This window comes from Sinocyclocheilus rhinocerous, unplaced genomic scaffold, assembly GCF_001515625.1.
Source record: "Sinocyclocheilus rhinocerous isolate Xijiao unplaced genomic scaffold, SAMN03320098_v1.1 scaffold1127, whole genome shotgun sequence".
Classification (NCBI taxonomy): Eukaryota; Metazoa; Chordata; class Actinopteri; order Cypriniformes; family Cyprinidae; genus Sinocyclocheilus; species Sinocyclocheilus rhinocerous.
In genome coordinates this window covers 405335-414612 of record NW_015632463.1, presented here as the reverse complement: position 1 = coordinate 414612, position 9278 = coordinate 405335, and the positions used below count along the sequence as shown (strand labels likewise).

At 39.1% G+C, this 9278-nt stretch overlaps 1 pseudogene; it reads right to left on the bottom strand.

Moving 5' to 3' along the window:
- Positions 1 to 8434, bottom strand: part of LOC107742359 (fibroblast growth factor 13-like) — a 43606-nt pseudogene extending 35172 nt beyond the window's left edge.
- Between the last annotated feature and the right edge of the window lie 844 nt (positions 8435 to 9278).

Sequence of the window (9278 nt, the reverse complement as noted above, 5' to 3'; positions counted from 1 at the left end):
TCTTTAGCCCTATTCGCACGGGATTAGTATTGTCTGGTGACCTCCAGTCATTTGTAATAATTGCGGAGGTTGTCTGTGATCTTAATCCCGTGCGAATCGGCCATGTCTGTAATTTGTAAAGTAAAAATTTCCCCGCAAATGACCTACCATATTTCGCCGAACACCGAGGTGCTGTGATAATATTAGTCCCGTGCGAATCGGCATCTCTGTGATTTGGCCTGCGTTTGGTGGGTTGTATATCATTTTTCGAGGTTTTTGTTTCCTGTGCGCCTTTTTATCCATCTTCCGCGAAGAATGGAGCTGCGTTGGAGTGTTTGATAGTATTTTGGGTGCTGTCATCATATCGCTACACCATACAATTTGCAGAAAGAGAAAGCTGAAAAGGTTTTGAGGTTAATGTGTTACAAATAAATCAAGCATAAAGCTTGATATATTATTTTAACCTGGTGAAATGTAAATGACACAGCGTACGAAACTATATTATTTTCTTTTTTTTAAATCCATCTGGACCATAGAACGGGACTCTCAAAGCCTTGACATCCGGGTATCCGGGAGACAAGTCAGTAAAATCGAGTAAAATCACAGGCTTCGCTTATCCCGTGCGAATGCACCACACGAAATTCAGATGTTGGGGGGTAATTTCAAAATCACACAAGGTCCCCAGATAATACTAATCCCGTGCGAATAGGGCTTTAGACAGAATACAATTAAACCTTGAATTATGTTAATTTATTATGCAAAAAAAGGTAAAAGACTATGATACACAGGGCCGCTGCTGGCCGAATGGGTGCCCTAAGCAGAATTGTATTGTTGTGCCCGCTCCCCCAAATATTATGGATGTAAAAAACAACAACAACAACAAAAACTAAGCAGTTTTACTACGATAAAACCATGGTTAATTTTTTTTGTAAGGTTTGTGATGTCCACATGTTTTTGTTGAAGAAATTATTGAGGCTGTCGCATTTCTTTTGCAAAAAGGTGGCCAAAAATGAAAGATTAAGTGGATATTTGAATTAAATGTTTGATCAGTATTAAAGGACTTGATCGTCCTGTAAGTGTGACAGCAGCAGTTACCAGGTTTGTAATAATATGTAATGTACATAGATTGTTTACTTTGTATTGCATTATGTATTTTAAAAATGTTATTCAATGAAACCACTTAATTATTAATTAACCAATCATTTTTGCCTCGTTGTTTTATATAATGCATTTTAAGTAATTTTAAAGGATGTTGTTGGCTTAGGTCTGATTTTATTTTTTAATTTTTTATACAAAAAATATGATCTTAATACTTCTTTGTAAACTATTATTTGAAGTAACAAAACCATGGTTAATTTGTATACCATCCATGGCTACAAGAACCATGATTTTTGGTTTTATTCGTAAAACCATGGCTAATTTTTATAAGGGAACATGGAAAGTCAATATTAGATGCGTTGTTGGTGGTTAAATTATCACCGACATTAAAAAACGTTATTAACGTCAACAGCCAAAAAAGTTTCACAGGATTGTCAATGTAGGCTACCTGAAAGTGATGCATGGGCTTCATCTTTTTTTCTTTTTCTTTTCTCGGCGCCGGATCGCTGATGTCTTTTCACGGGCATAGTTGTCCATTAATTATGATCATTTGCATTCAGCCGCAAACATGAGGTGCGAGCGTTTTTTTTTCGCGGGCGCGGATGCGGGAATGGCGCGTCACGTGTGCTTAGCCTACTACGTTAAAATGCATTCTTTTTAAATATATATATATATATATATATGTTCATCTTTAGATTTTTATTTATGTATATGTATAAGTTAATTTTAATATTAATATAGAACGAAAGTTTTTTTTTGAGCAACTGGTATGGTGCCCCCCTGGGAGTTGGTGCCCTACGCAAACTGCATACTCTGCGTATAGGGAGCGGCGATACTGATGATGCAAGATATTCCAGAAGGTTTAAAAGCAGAAAAGTCCAACTTTTTATGTTACCGAGATTTTTTTACCCCCGTTACAGAACACATTATTTTTCTATATAAAAAATGTGTTACAAATGTGTACCTAAATATTTAACATTTCAAAAGTTCAAAATTAAATCTTACATTTAGCTGTTGGTCTTGTTTTTTGTTTTTGTTTTTTTGCTGATGAACTTGTAGATGTGCATTGCAGATGAAATTCCACTGGGTGGATTGTTTGTTTGTTTATTTATTTATTTAGGATATTTTTTTCATTTAAAGTAATGTTGCAGGTATTGAACCAAAAATTACTGGGTTTACTCTTTACATGGTCATGCCAGGAGTTAAATTTAGACAGAAATTGTTAGTAGCCTATGCCGTTTTATTATGCAATGTGTAAGTCTTAAGTCTTAAAACAGGTAACCTCTTACCTGTGTAAACAGATTAGCTCAAAGGGGAAATTTATATAAATAATAATAATTAAGTACAATTATTTATATCAGCTGCCAGTAGTAACTGTAGAAGAATTAATATTATCATCAACTAATCTGTTTGTCCAGCGAACATTCAGTGTAATCCAATAGTCTCTGCACAGACACTATTTGAAGAGAACTGAACTGAGCTGGACGATGACATCACTGAATCAACAATGAACTGACTTTAACGAATAAACTGACTGTTTTCTTTTGTCCTCTTGCATTATCAGCACACGTTTTTCCTGTTTAACACTGTAAAGCTGCTTTGAGACAATCTGTATTGTATAAAGCACTATATAAATAAATAAAGGTAATTTTATATAAACTCTAAGAAATTATATTTTTGTGGCCACAGAACATACTTTCTTACAGTACTAGTGCATTAGAGCATGTAACAAGATTGGATCGTAAAAGGGACATTATCCAGAATCAGAAACTTGTGTACTTTGTGCACAAAAGTTTTATTAACTAAACACTAACACAAACTAGTCTAACAAACATACACACACTCACGCATACACAGGGGAGTTAAAGTGGATTAATGAAACCGTTAGAGAAACCAGAGAATGCAGCAATGGAAAATGAGTCAGTTAACCACCTGAGAAGAAACAGCGCTCTTTTATAACGTGGTCTACAGCTTATACTAAACCTCTGTTTTGTTTAGTTAAATGTATGATACTTGCATTGCCTTGGCCATTGAACGAATGTCTAGATGCAGTCTCAGATGAAAGTCTTGATGGTTTAAAGGCTTGGTGGTGTTGGAATTGCGATCACGTTCTACCGGGTTTGAAGAGTGATGAACTCCAAAGATGTTATTCTGACTCAGTGGTGGTCTCCCAGGTGGAAATTCGCAACATGCCTGGTCCTGCGGGCGTGTGGGAGGTCCCGTTGGTCGCAGTCAGACCGGATGTCAGAGAGACGAGAGGGTAAGAACGCCGAAGAAAATAGAGAAGAGCGAGGGCACTGATGTGAGGCCTTTTAACTTCTATGGAGGTCACACCTCCAGGCGGTCGTTGAGCCAATGGTGACTCTTTGTCTTTGAACATTGTATCTTGCATATGTAAATGCATATGTAAATGTTTGGGTGTTGATGCAAAAACTATAAAAAATTCCTAGAACACTAACATGTTGCATGGGTATCAACATATACACTTTCATTTAGATAATCAAAATACGAATTTGAATTTGTACACTCTAAAAAAATGCTGGGTTGTTTCAACCCAACTAACCCAACTGTTGGGTAAAATTTTTACATTAAATTGTTAACCCAAAAAATGGGTTAGTCCATATTTGACCCAAAGTTGGGTTGAAACAACCCAGCATTTTTTAGAGTGTAGATACCAACTTGGTATAGGCGAGGTTACATTAACTAGTGATTCTATCATAAGAATGCATAAAAAAACAATTTACAACAATATAAAGAGCAGTGATAACACACACAAAGAAAGATTTGTCTACGAATTAATGAAAGGAGTCCTTATAGGCAGTATGTGTCTGTTTCAGAGGGAATTAAGTAAGAGGGAGAATCTTTCGACATGTCATTGGGTTGTAAAGTTTATCTGGTCTGGCTGAGGTGTCCTGGTTGCCATGGTAACCAGTGGTCTGGGGGGTTGTTCACAGACATCACAGCATCTGGTCTGATTGTTGGGTGAGGGGGTCTGTTGGATTATTTGTAAAATATAACAAATAATTGTGTGTCTGATTTATCCAGGTGTTACAGCGGTAATCAATAGCATGTTCATAGAACTTAAGCATAGCATAAGAACCTGAACCCTGAATGCTCTTTTAAAATAAGATACAGTGTTTTCTCTTATTTTAATATTAGAAAATGAACAAAAACTTCATGCAGTAAAAGTACAGGCTGCCAATTTTAATTTAACATAATCTCTGCCAGAACTTTTGCTTAATCATCAGTGATTTGCTCTCTTCCTTGTCCTTCTGTCTTTTGCGGTGACTCACTTTTTGTCTTTCCTTTTTCTCCTTTCCTTCCTCTCCTCCACCTCTTCTATCTCTCCTTTACTTCCTTCCTCTCCACATTACTATCTCTTCCTATCTCTCTTTCACTCACTCTTTCTCTCTGACCCCTGGCACTTTCAGTACTCGGATGAGAGGCTACCTAACACTGTGCAGTGTGATCAGGTGTTGTTGAGTAAGCAAGATAGACAGCCCATCTTCAGCGGTCAGCTTAATGCTGTCCCCCTCCAGTGCCACGTCCTCGTGCCCTGAGCAACTCCTTTAGACCAAACCCAGCGAGCAGAACTACTACATTACCCTTGCTACACATCTGCAGACCTCCTAACTCTTTTTCTTCTTTTTAAATGTAATTTTAAATTTTGAAGGTTGTATGCAGGACAGGAAATTAACTTTTCGGTAACACTTTATTTCGATAGTCCACTTTAGACATTCTATTAACAGTAAGTAACTTTGTAACTACATGTCAACTAGCAGTTAGTAGAGTATTAGTAGACTGTCTGCTTAACACTTAAGACTATCTTCTAACACTTTCTTTGTCAACATTCTACTAACCCTAAACCTACCCTAACAGTCTACTCTGAGAGTTAGTAGACATGTAGTTGCAAATTAATGAGAATTAGTTGACATGTAGTTGACATGTAGTTACAAAGTTACTTATAGTTAATAGAATGTCTAAAGTGGACTATCGAAATAAAGTGTAACCAACTTTTCTTTCAGCTACAATAGTATGTTCACCATTCATTTCTCTTTTTTCCCTCAGATTCAAACAAGGCACTCCGTTTTTAGCAGAAATCACTGAATCTTGACAGCTGTAATCTCCTATTAATAGACTCTTTAAAAGAAAACGTACATTATAGGCTGCTTGCACCCTGAACATTGCCTGTGCTGGTCTAAGATCTAATCAGAATGTACACATAAACAAGTGTACTATGTAGCAACAGCATTTTCCCCCCCAAGGCCAGTGTGAGCTATCTTAAATGTTTCCCACCACAGAGCTGGTCCACCCACAACTGTGAAAAAAATCTCACTTGGCTGGTGACAGTTGTTAATTTCCCACCCTAATGGAGTGCACTGGAACTCTAAGGCTATGTTTACCCAGCAGCAGAAAATGGTTATCTGCCAGTTGTCAGTTTTAGTGTGATTAAATATAGTTACATTCACACACGTGAACGTTTGTTTATTAATGACAGTGAAGTCCACATTCTGTAACCAAATTGACCCCCTTACACTTTCAGAATTCACAACTTAATTTTGAGAGTGACTTTGATTAGTCTGTGCTGTGATCAGAACTGCACTGGGCATCTAGTTGGCCATCACTCCATACACTGCAATAGTCACACTGCACTGCACACATGCTTATGATGTGGGACTCTGGAGATATTAATGGTAAGTCATCTGAAGGTTCAGCTCCAGATGATGTTTCCACTGTTGTCTTCTTAAAAATAAAACATTCAAAGCCAAAGTCAGATAAATAGGATTTGACAGGTGAACTTGAGCCTTGGTTGGATTCATTTATTAAATAAGATCATGATAATTGTGGTAAGAGCTTCTAGTGTTAGGGAAGATACCATCTTTAATATTTACTTTAGGCGCTGATTTCAGATGTTGCTCCCAGCTGTTGCCTTGACTTTGATTATTCATTCATATAGAAGCTGTTGTATATTGTAAAGAAAAATTTGAGATTAGCCTATGTGAGGGGTTCTCTCGCACCTTTGCTGATAATAATCGGTTCTCTCTCACTCTGTCTCTCTCCTCCTCTATAAGGAGATTTGTTGTTGAATAAAGCCAAACTCTCTGCAGAAGCCAAGTGCTCCATAAAACTGTGAAGGTGTAAAACAGCCTCTGCTATTAAGAGAACAGGGGTGTGTGTGTGTGTGTGTGTGTGTGTGTGTGGTTTACGTTTCTATACCATCTCCACCTTGCGTGAAATTGGGCACTGGGCAAACAGAGAGGGTGATCATTGATTAATCAGTATACATTAATGAGCTGCATCGATGGAGAGACCAGTAGACTCAGCGCCAACCTCAGAGGGTGTGAGACCACGACGCCATCTTAGAGCAGCAAGGGAACCCATCCTAAACCAGAGACTCAGGGAGACAGGTGTGCGTGAGACAGATGTGAAGGGTGTTGCAGGTACAGCAGGGGCTTGACATTGTTATGATGGATGTATATGGATCACTGACCTGACAATGCAGCAGTGATCCCATGAACCCATACTGCTGTGGCTAGGTGACGCCCACTAATTTGTCAAGTTTGGGCCACTTCAGTTCACCCACAGTGCTATGGATTGAATTTTGAAGCACAACTCGCATGTCACAACTTGAGGTATTCAGAAGGACTTCCTTGCTGAAAAGTACCAGCAAAGGCTAACAGGCCATATTAACCATCCAAACCTTAACCCCTGGTAGATAAGCACTAAATCAGCACTAACAAGAATAAACTTGTCTAGACAAGCATGGGGATTCAAATCTTTGCAGCAGGATTAGATGTAAGTGTTAGGATAAGGAAAGACCTGAAGCAGAAATATCACCTATACTAGCAATGCAATATTATATGTCATTTCCTGAGCCAGTTTTTGTGTGTTTGCATGTGTGAAAATATATTTGCATTTCAGTATGTCTCTAAATCACATTATGCTAAAGGTACTATATTAAAGGATTGTAAATATTACAGAATATGGTCCCAGGAGCAGGACAGGCTATCAGTGTTACTTAAGTATCATAAAAATACATGCACACGTACTCTCCCTTTCACATTCATTTCTGTTTATACCCATATTTTTTCTGATGATTGCAGTGTCGTGCATTTCATGTTCATTGGTAAAAGAGGCGGATAAAGAGGCAGATTAATATCCCTGACTATAATCATTTGCGTTTACGTACAAAACACCCACTCTCTCTCTCTCACTCTCAAACACTCACACACTCCCTCACTGACTTATCTCTTTATCCCTTCTCTCTCTCATTTTGTTTTTACATTGACAGTTATTTTATTCATTATGTAGTCTATAAGGCTGTGGTATCAATTGCACAATGTCATAAGCATTTGGTCCCCCATCTTTATCGAAAGATATCACAAAACTCACAACCAATGGCAGCGACACCAAACAGAGTTGTTCTTGTTGCAATAAAACTGGTAGTCAGAGTTGTGGACACTGGTGTTTTGCATTTTTGCCCTGTAGGTTGGCATAACAATCGCAGAGCTTCTGTCTCAGTATCAGTGCTGTAATCAGAGAGCATGCTGGGTTTTTTCTTTTTTTTCTTTTCTGTTTGGCCAGTGGCAAGGTTACCGGAACTAAAACATGGCCGGAGTCCAACTTCCAATTTCATGGTACCACTGAGTAACAATCTTTTATGAAACAGTTGAAATTAAATATTAATATGCAGACATGCTTGCCCATGTGTGAACATAGAAGAGATTATGTGTCTCGGGGTAATAATTAGCATCCTAAGGGCAGGTCTTAATGCAACCCAGAATAGCCTATGTTTGTGGGACGCTTTGAAAGACTGTAAATCACACCTTTTAAAGGGCTTGCCTCTTCCGGCTCTGTTCATGTCATAAAATAGCAGTCAATCCCCTTCCTCCCTTATAAAAGTCTGAATAAATCCCATAACGTTGCAACTTAATGAGCTTAGTGGTTTTCTCCTTTATGTGACCTATGGAGCATTGCTTTACATAGACAACTGTTTTTCAGACTATACTGTATTTCAGCATTGTATCCTTACATTTGTACCACAAACAGCTTGAACTCGAGTGCGACTGTGAAGTCTCAATGGAGAAGCCAAGAAGAATGACATCAGTTTGAAACTTTAGGTCAAAACATTTTTCGTTCTGCTGTTTTGCAAGAAAGCAGTTACCTTTCGTTTTTCTAAAATTGGTGGATTTGGTTCCACCAGTTAAGAGTGGTTAAAAAAGAAAAGTTATAAATGAACCTACCTGGTCTTTTTTCTGTTCTTCCTCTGCGGCCGCCACATAACCGTACTTTTGATATGAGAACAAGAATTTGTTTCTGGCAAAGGGACTTGTTGCTCTTGCGGCAAGGCTTGCGTTTGTTGGCTATTGGCCGGTTGGCTTGGTCGTCCTTGACTGCCCGTTTTTGTCTGATGAGAGAACTGGCAAGAGCTGCCACCCCCCCCCCCCCTCTCACCTTTGGGAGGGGGGTCTCTGTTTGCTTAAAAGACGCTCTCTGGATGCTCTTGTCTTTTTACCAGCAGCACAAAGAGATAAAAGTCAGGGGTCAAACCTTGCACGGCGAACCAAGAATTCAGGTAGGTTCCTCACGTGTCCGTGTGTTTCCCTCCAGTAAGGGAAGAGGTTAAGTCCTGGTCCACTCACAACCTGTCCATGGTTTGTCCTTCATTATGTTTGTTTCGCTAAATACATATTGACACCACAACAAATCCGTAAAATGAAAATCGACGCGGTCACATTTCCACAAAAAGGTACAGAAAGAGGCTGACAAAGTCATTGTTGCGACATTGCCGACATATTTGCCCCCCCCCTCTCTTCTCCCTTCCCCTCCCCTTGTGTCTTGTTCCTGAAGACAAAAACACTAAACAAAGCTAAAGTTTAGCACACAGAAACGATGAGCTTTCTCACCCACACATGGCTGGTCCTCGTGGAAAGTTCTTCACTCACCAGCAGCAGAATTATTCGACTCAAATCAGGAACAGATCCTGTCAGAAATGGGCAGATGGTCAGCCTGTAGTTCCTATGGCTAACTTTAGTTGTGCTGGGGGGAAAATAATAATAATCTGGAGCGGTAATCCAGCGCTCCCACGTCCAGAGGCACTTCTGCTTCAGCTGCTGGGATGGACAAAGCCTTGAGTCGCAGGACGTGAGCCGGCAAAACAAGAATGGACTCTGAGAAATTTCCCTTCTGCCTCTTCTGGC